Source organism: Sapajus apella, unplaced genomic scaffold (assembly GCF_009761245.1).
Source record: "Sapajus apella isolate SASKATOON/1434 unplaced genomic scaffold, GSC_monkey_1.0 scaffold5, whole genome shotgun sequence".
NCBI lineage: Eukaryota > Metazoa > Chordata > Mammalia > Primates > Cebidae > Sapajus > Sapajus apella.
This window is the reverse complement of record NW_022436945.1, coordinates 49,370,862-49,382,411: the sequence shown is the minus strand read 5'-3', so window position 1 is coordinate 49,382,411 and position 11,550 is coordinate 49,370,862. Positions and strand designations below refer to the sequence as shown.

General features: G+C 39.8%; 1 pseudogene; it reads right to left on the bottom strand.

Annotated features, from left to right (window-relative positions):
- Positions 1-10,024: 10,024 nt before the first annotated feature.
- Positions 10,025-10,642, bottom strand: LOC116546241 (annotated as a pseudogene).
- Positions 10,643-11,550: the final 908 nt, after the last annotated feature.

The window sequence follows — 11,550 nt, the reverse complement described above, 5'->3', positions numbered from 1 at the left end:
ATATCCTCTGCTCACTTTTGAATGGGCTTGTTTTTTTCTTGTAAATCTGTTTTAGTTCTTTATAAATTCTGGATATCAGCCCTTTTTCAGATAGGTAAACTGCAAAAATTTTTTCCCATTCTGTTGGTTGTCATTTCACTCTAATGACTGTTTCTTTTGCCATACAGAAGCTGTGAAGTTTGAATAGGTCCCATTTGTCTATTTTGGCTTTTGTTGCCAATGCTTTTGGTGTTTTGGTCATAACGTCCTTGCCTACGCCTATGTCCTGAATGGTTTTGCCTAGATTTTCTTCTAGGGTTTTTATGGTGTTAGGTCTTAACTTCACCTTCTTTGGAAGTTAAGCAAACAAAATAAATCAATGTAAAATGAGACTTTCCAGAACTTTCTCTCCTTAGTGTTGTCAATTCAAATTTACAGTCTTATTATGCATAAGAAAATAAATGTCGATGCCTAAATTTTCTGTTCTTCAATATCCAAAAATTGAGATGCTAAATTCAGTTTGCATTTTTCCAAAATGAACTAGCTAAACTAAGATATAAACTTAAAACCCGATACAAAATTTAATTTTTAATATAAAAGAAAGCAAGTTATTTTCTAACGCTAATAAAGTATTTCTGACATTCTCCCTTCAAACAAGTATGTTTCCCAGGATAATTAAACGTTTTCTACTGTGGGCCTTTTTGTCATTTCTGTGAACTTAATAGATCCTCTTCCCAGAATAATGTTTTTAAATATGTAAAATAAACTCAAATTACAAATATTACTTTAGAACGCTGTCATCTATCCATCCAGCTTTCTATCTCTTCTCTATTAACATAGTGTCACAGGCCACTCTCGCACTGCTGTAAAGAAATACCTGAGACTGAGTAATCTATAAAGAAAAAGAGCTTATTTATTTCACTGTACAGGAAGCATAATGCTGACAACTGCTTAGCTTCTGGGAAGGCCTCAGGAAATTTTTAATCATTGTAGAAGGCAAAAGAGGAGCAGTCACAGTGCATGGTGAGAGCAGGAGTGAGAGAGAGGGAGGAGGTGATACACACTTTTAAATGGCCAGATCTTACGAGAGCTCACTCATTATCATGAGGATAGTACCAAGGCAGATGACGCTAAATCTTTCATTGAAATCCACCCTCATGATTTCATCACCACCCACCATGCCCCACCTTCACCACAGGGGATTATATTTCAATATGAGATTGGGAGTGAGGGGAGAGACACTCATCCAAACTACATCCCATAGCAAATAAAATGATATAGTGACTTAATTAATCATTACTACCATAACAAAACAGGAAGCTTAAAGCACACATAAGATCACTAGCAAAACTAGTGATAGTAGATACTGCTAACACTAATGTAGTTTGTTACTCATAGTTGTAGCTAATAAAATACTAAATTTCTTTTATGCTCTAGTTAAAATAAATGTGTAATCATTTGTCCCAACCAAGATTTTTCACTCTTCTTTGTCTACAGACATTTTCCCTTTATCTGTGGATCTTACCTTAAGAATCAATCAGTGATTACATTGAGTGTGTGATTTTCTTCTATGATAGGTATCAGTGATATTACAATGGATAAGATGCAGCATGTACTGTAGATGAATTCTGAATCTAGTAGAAAGAAATTAAACTGCAAAAAGCTAGCTCTGAGCCAAAGTAATAAACGCAGTAGCAGAGATCTGTGCTAAGTACTTTGGGAATATACATCGAAATGTGGTTACCTCTTCTAAAATGGATATTGGAGGAAATACAAAATATGATGGCATTTATAATAATCTCAGAAATGAGCAGAAGTCCATAGTAAAAAAAGTTGAAAAAGACACCCATTTCAGATCAAGACAATAATACAGGTGTAAAGATCCAGAGACATGATCATACGTGTTAAATTGCATGTTTTGTTATTATTGCCTTTTTGTTGTGTTTTTCCTACATTACTGCATTAATCTGTCCTCATGCTGCTATAAGGGCATACTTGAGACTGGGTAATTTATTGAGAAAAGAGGTTTAATTGACTTACAGTTCTACAGGACTAGGGAAACCTCAGGAAACTTAAAATACTGGTTGAAGGGGAAGCAAACATGTCCTATTTCACAGTGGTAAGAAGGAGAAGTGCTGAGCAAAGCGGGGATAATTCTTCATGAAATCATCAGAACTCATGAGAACTCACTATCACAAGAGCAGCCTGGGGGAACCACTCCTATAATCTAATCACCTCCCATGAGGTCTGTCCCTCAACTTGTGAGGATAACAATTCTGATTACAATTCAAGAGAGATATGAGTAGAGACACGGAGCCAGACCATATCGTTCCTCCCCCGGCCCCTCTCAAATCTCATCTTTCTCAAAAGTCAAAACAAAATTATGCCTTCACAACAGTTTCACAAATTCTTAAATCATTCCAAAATTAACTCAAAAGTCCAGGTCCAAGACAAGTCCCTTCTGCCTGTAGAATCAAAAGCAAGTTAGTTACTTCTGAGGACTAAGCTTTGATTTCATCTTGCCCAAATTCCTGCGTAAGAGGTCTAGGGAGTAATGCCCTACAAACTATGAATTATCATCAGGTGGGTTTATTTGACCCTATATATTGAAACTTACTTCTCAATCTGACTCTGGCATAACATTATGAGGCAAGAAAAAATTATTTAACCCTAAAATATATTTCTTTGTCATATCTTGAAATTGCCCTGCAAAGTCTCTCGTGGGATAAATCCACATCCAATAGAGAATTTCCTTTTCCCTTCCTTTCTTTTCAGATCCAGGGGAAAATACTATAGCAGTTGTTCATTGTAGAGTACACCCTGCAGGCAGAGGGGATCCTAACATAATATATACCCCTGGATCAAATCAGAGTTAAAGGCACTGGTATTTGCATTCCCCAATTCAAATGAAGATCTCTTTGGGTTTGCTAAGGAATTCCAATTAATGTTTAAGACTTATGATTCAGGGTTCTCTGTCCTATATCAGCTGATTGAGTCACTGGTCACCCAAAACAAAGCTGAAGAATGCATTTGTGTAGCAGATTCGAAACAGCCTTTAGAAGATTTTGACAGATTAAATACAACTGGAAGAGAGAAATGCAGAGAGGTTTGCAATCGCCTCTGTGAAGCTGTACCCAAGATATTTATTCCCCAAGGTTATAGATTGGTCAAACAAAACCATGCCTGACTTTAATATCACATTTGAATAGACATTCAGTTTTCAGGAATACCTCCTGAAACCTTTGAATATGATAGAAGTCACACATTACTAAATTCTGGGGTTTTTCAGGGTTTAGATAAGGAATTAGCAAGCCTAATAAAGAGGAATAATTTGGCTTGGGCTTCCTTGCCCACTAGCCATCTAGTCACCCCAGCTGACAGTTGTCACAATCATCAATAAAAAAAGGGAAACAGTCTCTAAACTTATGAATTTACAACTAAAACAGCTAGGTTATCAAATTGGAAGTTTGCAAAGGTCCCATGGTCCCCAGAGATCTAAGCAACCCCAACAGAAAGCAATTTACCACTATAGAAAAAAGAAATGAAATTTTAAAAAAGAATACAAAAAACTTAAATGAGTGCTTGCACAAAGTGGGCAAGAATCCCCAGATAAGGGCACCAGAACAACTTAAAAATCAGAGTAGAAATGCTCCAAAGGAATAGAGAGGGTTTTCCCCTACTTCTAACTAATGCTTTAGGAATAGTAGAAATATCCATAAATGGGAAAAATACTAAAACCACTGTTTACACCAGCACTACACTGTCAGTCCTCAAACCTACCTTGATTAGGGACCCTCTCCCTCAGAATAAAAAGGAAAGCCAAAACGGTAGAGATTTCAAAATCTCCTATTATAGTCTTTAAATCAAATCCACTTCAATTTCAATTAGGATAGTGAGCATCATGGTTTTTTTGTTTGTTTGTTTGTTTGTTTTTTGTTAGAGAGTCGCTCCATTGCCAGGTGCCGGGCTGGAGTGCAGTGGCGCGATCTCGGTTCACCGCAACCTCCGCCTTTCTGGGTTCAAGCAATTCTCCTGCCTCAGCCTCCAGAGTAGCTGGGACTACAGGCGCGTGCCACCACACCCAGCTAATTTTTGTATTTTTAGTAGAGACGGGGTTTCACCATGTTGACCAGGATGGTCTCGATTTCTTGACCTCGTGACCCGCCCACCTCGGCCTCCCAAAGTGCTGGTATTACAGGCCTGAGCCACGGCCCAGCTCTATATTTTTCTTATACTAGATAGCGTCCCCATACAACTGCTGAGATGGGATTTCCTGGATGTTCACATCACATTTTCATAGAAGAGAGAAATAATTCTCAACTTGGGAGACATAGAAGATTACAAAAGCCCACAAGCGATATTATGCTTGTGAAAGTTAATCAAGAGTCTGCACAGGAAGAATTAGAGCCTTCTTATCTAAGGTCCCAGTGGGCAAGCTCTTCCACAGATATTGGGAGAATTTAGTCGACAGTCCCTATAGAGATAACCATATATAAATCCAAACCTCTGCCAAATATCTCCTTAGACCTGAAGTCTGAGGAGGAATCAAACCGATTATTCAGAACTATTTAGACAAAAGACTCATAATACCCTGCACCAGCCCTTGCAATAATCCAATCCTTTTAGTTAAAAAGCCAAATGGAGAAGGCTGGAGATTTGTTCAAGGCCTAAGCTATAAATAAAAAAAGAATTCCTGCACACCCTGCTGTTCCTAACCCCCACACCTTACTGAGCAATATTCCTATCACTGCCAGCCATTTCTCTGTTACTGATTTATGTAGTGTATTTTTTTAGTGTACCTGTGGATAAAAACAGCCAGTATCTTTTGACTTTCACTTGGGAAAATCACCAATACACATGGACAGCCTTACCACAGGGCTACCCTTCATCCTACTTATTTATCTCAAATACTAAAAGCAGACTTAGATTGCTCTGAATTTCCAAATGAATCTACTATAATTCAGTATGTGGATAATTTATTGTTGTGTTTATCCTCTACACCAAAATGCAGAGGAGATGGTGTCCACCTATTACAACAGCTTGCTTTTAAGAGACAAAAAGTGTCAAAAGATGAATTATAATTTTGTCTCCCCAAGGAGTCTATTAATAAACCCTGAGAGGATCTCTGCTGTTATAATCTTTTCTCTGCCCCAATCTAAAAGCAATTAAGAGGATTCTTAGGGCCAACAGAGCTATTGCAGGAGTTGGATTCCAAACTACTCCTTAATGCCCCAAAGTCTATATAGAAAAACGTAAGCAGTCCCAGCTAGACCCAATCCACTGGGAAGAGGGGAAAAAACGACACATAGAAGTTCTAAAACAGGCTGTCACACAAGCACCTGCTCCAGGCTGCCCCGATTACAGTCTTCTAGTTTTCTTCCTTGTACATTAAATAATTTGGAATTCTCTAGGAGTATTAACTAAAAGATATGGTGACAATCACAGACCAATTGTTTAATTCAGTTGACAGTTAGATCCAGTTGCAGTGGGCACCCTCCTTGCATGAGAGGTACATGAGCCACAGCCATCCATGCCCCTCACTCTTTGAAATCTCTTCTGAGGTCCCACCACACTCGACACTATTCGGTTAGCCTGTTAGCCACCTCACCTCTTATGAGGTGCTCTTGCTTTCTCCACTTAACAACAATTGAAGCACTGTAACACTCTGAATCCTGTTACCCTCCTCCCACTTCCAGGTGAACAAACAAAGGAAGAGAAACATGACTGCAATCTGCTAATGTCTCACTCTCCCAGAAAGAAGATTTACTGAAACTTCCAATGAGAATGTTGACTTAATTTGGTTCACGTTTGATTCTTATTTAAGGAGCAACCAGGGGCATTCCCAGACAGGGTACACCATCATTTTCATAACAGAAATAATCGAAAGTGCCCAACTCTAAATAGTCAAATTAGCACAGATGGCTAAATTAGTAACATTAACTAGAGCTTGCAGATTTGCTAAAGGAAAAGTGGCAAATAAATATACCAATAACCAACATGCTTTTGGAGTAGCCCATGATTTTGGCATGCTATGGAAACAGAAGATTTCTTACCTCATCCAGACAGCCCATACAAAAGGGGCAACAAGTCTCAGAGTTACTAGAAGCAACATGGATGCTAAAGCAACTTGCAATCATGAAAATTTCTGGGCACTCAAAGGATAACACTAAAGAAGCAAAAAGAAATAATCTAGTTGATGCTGCTCTAAGAAATATAGCCTATCCTGTAGGCGGAATCTGTCTTTCATCCTCCAAATAGCCTCACTGGCATTCTTTTTCAATATCAACAAGCATCCAGCCCTTTAAAGAAACATACCTGGCAGCAGAAGGAAGGCGTGTTTGACCCACGTAAGGAATCATGGCTAGGACTTAACAGAAACCCCATAGTTCCCATAGATGCACAATTGCCTTTCCTTCACATTATCCATAACATGACTCATTGGGCCCCTGAAAAAAATGGTATCATGAGAAACGCAATACTTTTAAAAAGCATCCCCATCATAACCCAAAATGTATTCGCTTGATGTACTATATGCCCAAAACATAACTCTGGCAAACTCTTACATGTCTCCCAAGGTCGTTTTCCTCTGCCAGTAGGACCTTTTGAAGTATGGCAGTTGGATTTTATCCAGATGTCACCATCTCAAAATTTCAAATATGTTCTGGTCTTAGTTTGTATGTTTTCTCATTGAGTAGAAGCATTTCTTTGTCAGAGAGCTACCACCTTAACAGTAGGGAAAATTTTGTTAGAATCATTCCAGTTTGGGAAACTTCTGAACTTCACAGTGATTGTGGGACTCATTTTACTGAACTAGTTGTTCAATCCATTTGAAAAATCTAGCTCATAATACAACATTTCCATTGTGCCTACCAGCCCAGTCTTCTGGGTTGGTGGAACAGACAAATGGCATAATAAAAATTCAATTTGCCAAGTTGACGGAGGCTTTTCATACCCTTAGCCAAAAGTCCCCTCACTGGTCTTGCTTAATCTTAGATCCACTCCTTTTAGAAATCATTGTTTATCACTTTATGAAATAATAATAGGGAGACATATGAGGCCTGATGAGGGCTTGTACAAACTGGCCATATTCAAAGGAAGTATTGCACTATTGTCAAGGGCTTCCCAACATCTTAACAAATAATACAAAGTCGTCAATAGAATCTTTCCATAGTGAGCTCCCAGGGTTTGATTACCCAAAAGACCACAGGTTATAGCCAGATGACTTTGTATACTTCAAAAGACACTAACTGAAGGATTATGTACGGCCCCTCCGGAAAAGACCTTATCATGTGTTTTTAACCAACTCTTGTGCTGCAAAGTTAAAGGGAATCACTTCTTAGATTCACATTTGACAACTAAAATGAGTGCCCTACCATGTTCCTGACCACCCCTGGACTTCTGAACCAGTCTCTGACACTCACTTGCAAATCAAGAGAGCACTGGAGGTTCAGCCAGTCTCCAGGGCTAAAACAAAAGCTCACATGCTTCCAGAGATGCTGAATCAGGCCAGTCCTCATAAGCCCTAAAATAACTCTCGTTTTTGCTTTATTTGCTACAGAATATTGCTAAAACACTGAATGTTGTAACTGAGGCCCCTAAGAATCTGTTTGGAATCTATGTAATCTTCTTTGGTATAAGTTTCCAAATGGGTCTGGCTATATTTTCCCTTGCTAAAGCCAGAAAAAATGTTTTACTTGTTCTTTCGCATTACCACAATCTCCTCTCTGTGCTTACCCCACACTCCTTCTCTTTTCAAACCTAAAAACTCTCCTGGTTCCCTGCAAACCTTAGCAATCTTGGGGCAGGCAGAGCATACTTCTTTGGGTATGATATAGACCAGAATGAAATGAAGACTGTGGTATGGAACAGCACCATTTTAAACATTCCCTGAGTCCCCCATTTACTGCGTATCTCTATTACAGGGCTTCAATCAAATATGACTCTCTGCAGGAATACATGCCTAAAATTGCCTCAGGATGATCACTGAGTCTAACCAGGTAAGGGTCTAACCAGGTAAAACATTGGGTCTAACCAAGGTCTAACCAGGTAAAACATTGCATAGCAATAGACATTGGGGATGATCCATTGAGACAATTGCCTGGTTACAATGAGAAAACCTAGCTGTCTCCCGAGTAAACTGCCATAGCATGGCCTGCTAAATAACCACCAGCCCTGTGCTGTGGCCAGATGCCGCTGTCCAGCACCAACCACACTGACACTGCCCTTAAATAACCATTTATGGGAGTCAGTTGGCAGACAGAGTTCTGGGACGGCACAAATTTCACCCTAATACCAGGGCTCCTCTGGAAAGCCTTATGGAATACCCAGACAAGGATTTACTTAGGTGTAACCTCCACTCCTTTAACAACTGTTTGGCATACCCAGTGGTTCTAGATTGACTCTATTTATCCCAACTGTACAAATGCCATTAGTATGCAGTGGCAACAGCATTCCTGGTGGATATGTCAAAATTAGCCACCCAAAAAACTAAAGCATGACCTCCCTGGAGGAGTTGCAGCTGGCCTAGGCATACAGAGGCAAGCTTAGTTCATGACTATTAAAGAGAGACATGCTTTAGAAAAAAAATTCCTATCAAACAAAGGCCACACGCAAGAAATACTAATTCAGGAAGAGGGTTAAGGATGGGAATCTGCTTTAAAAGATCATGCAGCACTCGTCAAGTGGATAGAAGAAACCAGACAAACCATAAAAACACACTCCCAAAACCAAAAATGGAAACAAGCATGTACCCTTATCCAACAGGGGCTCATGTCTATTTTATTACAAATGGAATCTGAGGTGGCTATAAAGCAATGGCCTACAATCCTCAGTACTGTGGCATAATCCAAATATCTGTGGAAAATATATGTCTCCCAATCTTATGGAGATTTTTGGATGGTAAACGTGACCTTAAATATCGTGTTCTCAGAGCACAGACACCAAAGTTAAATTAGGTGCAAAGGTACTCTGTTGTCCAACTGGCAAAAATAGGGACTACCGTAAGCAATACAAGAATATCCATCCTGGGAAATAGGTGGGCTATTTTAGCTGGTAATAACACATGGCATGTCATCTTCCTTTCAGATTCTGAAAACAGGAAAGGAGAATGGCTATGCCTTCAAACAACTTGGAACACTCATTTTTCCCAAACTTGGCCTCTACTACCCACCCCCATGGGACACAGTATCTGGTATATTGGGAAGGGTCACTTTTATTGGGTTGGATAACAAAACAACACTGTAGAATCATGTGACTTCTCCTGTGACAAAAATGTTCTTTCCTCTTCAAAATACCAGTATATGGTACAATACAAAAGTGATGTGGAAAATTGATTTGTCCACTGTTAATAAGTCCTATGACAATTTAGACATTGAGCACCAGGCAGTCCTTGCATTTGGTTTATACCCTTATCAGGATGTTATACCTATGGAGATAAATTGGTCAAAAGAGACATTACATTTATTAGTTTTGGATTTAGTGTCAATCCTATAATGCTCAAATAAGATTTATTATAAGGTTCAAATAACCCTTGATAAGGAGAGTAAACACATTGTGAGTCTGATAAAAAAATGTGATGATTCATGTAGTGGTTTTCTTGGCTGGTCAGGTTGTTTACTCCCCTCTGACTTTACCTATAACCTTCTTGAATGCCTAATTTTTGCTGTCTTTATGTTATTTGTCACTGTATTAGCATTATATATCTCTTTTAAATGTTATGCCAGATACAACAACAACAACAACAACAAAAAGCAGGCACAATTAAAGACTGGATCATGATAGCTCAAAAAATAGACAAGATCTGAAATATATATATATATATATATATATTTTACTCTAAAAAAAAAAAAAATATAAAATATATATATATATATATATATATATATATATATTTTAGAGTAAACCCTAGGCCTGACTCCATCTCACCCCTTCAATTATTAGCTATTACATCAGGTCAGACTATGTCCTCTCCTCGTAATACAAATAGGAAATATTTAAAACTATTCTCCCCAACCAGTCTACTATTTTTTTTTTTTTTTTGGTTTTATAGATTTGTTTTCAAAGAGAAAAACACTTACACAATTTAAATACAAGTCCCTCAGAATTACTCTGTCAGAGCCAGCAATAATGCCGAACTCTGTTCTCACTGCCAGACATTCTTCAGTATCATCTGTGTCCTCTCTCAACAAAGCTAAAGGGTCTGATTCATTATTCATACACATCCTTCTTATCTGCAATGTAATCTACGATTTCTTGTGGACACATTAACTTTTCCACATCTAAATCAGGAATTTCAAACCCAAATTTGCCTTCCATGGCCATGATAATCACTTGGTCCAAACTGTCTAAGCCCAGGCCTTTCATAAAATAAGAATTTACGGAAAGCTTCTCTGGGTCAGTCTTGTCATAGAGTTCCAATATGTAAAGAACACGGTCCCGGATGCCCTCTAATGTCAAAGGGAGCGCTTCGCAATACTGGCGGCACAACTGTGTAACTCTACCCGGAACCAGCGCGAGCACCGAGGCCGGCTGCGAATGCCCGCGCTTCGTCCGGGTCCCCGCGGAGCACAGAGCGGCGCTGCAAGGCTGGGCGGCGGCCGGCTTGGAGACCCGGGGCAGCGGCGCGAAGGCCGCGGACACAGGAGGAAAGGACACGAGACGCCATGGCTACGCCGACCCAGGATGCGCTCCAACCAGTCGACTCCAGGAAAAAGCCTTTCTAGTACTGTAACTGGGGTGGCATACCCTGCTCCCAGTTCTGAAGAGGTTCTTAGTCTCCTTAACCCTGAATAAAGGGGAAAGGGGCCCGGAAGGCACAGTGAGTTTGCCGTTTGAATAAATATTGTGGACCCAGAGAGTTTTGTGGAAAAGTGATTTATTAGAGAGAGAGAGAGAGAGAGGGAGGAAGAGAGAGGGAGAGAGAAAGAAGGCTGCTCTTACGCTGTTGTGGGAGGGGGGTCAGGAGAGGGACATTTGCAGATGAATTTTAACCCTTGAGTATTTCGTCCCCATTAATGTTCTCATCCACTGAGAGTTTTTTCAAACTTCCTCTGGAGTAATTGATCTTTGACTCTGATACTGGATTGGCTACTTGGTCCGTAGCCCTGAATTACAGAGCCCCCTCCTCCCAGAGCTTTCAGTGGGTTTTCTGGGACAAAGGAACCTCACCTGGCTTTCTCTACTTCACCCACGTGCGGGAAACCCAGACAAAGAACTTTACATTTGAAACTCCTCTAGTTCCTGGAGGGAGGCCTGGAGCCGGGAAACTCTTGCCTTGAAACCATGCCCCTCACAGACCCTGGAAGAGAAGTGTCTCAGTACTTGGGACCTCCCCAAATGCGCAGATGAGACAACTCTAGGAATGAGCCTTTCTGGTGCCATGGGAGCTGTTGCTGTTTGTCGGCCTGCATAAGCATTCTGTGGAATAGGTAAACTCTGATTTCTTTGTTTATCTTGCTCAAATTCCTCCATTAAGGGTCAAGGGAATTATGCCCTACAAAATATAAATTCTCATCAGATGGCTTTATTTGACCCTATATATTGTGACTTGCTTTTCAATCTGTATCTGTCATA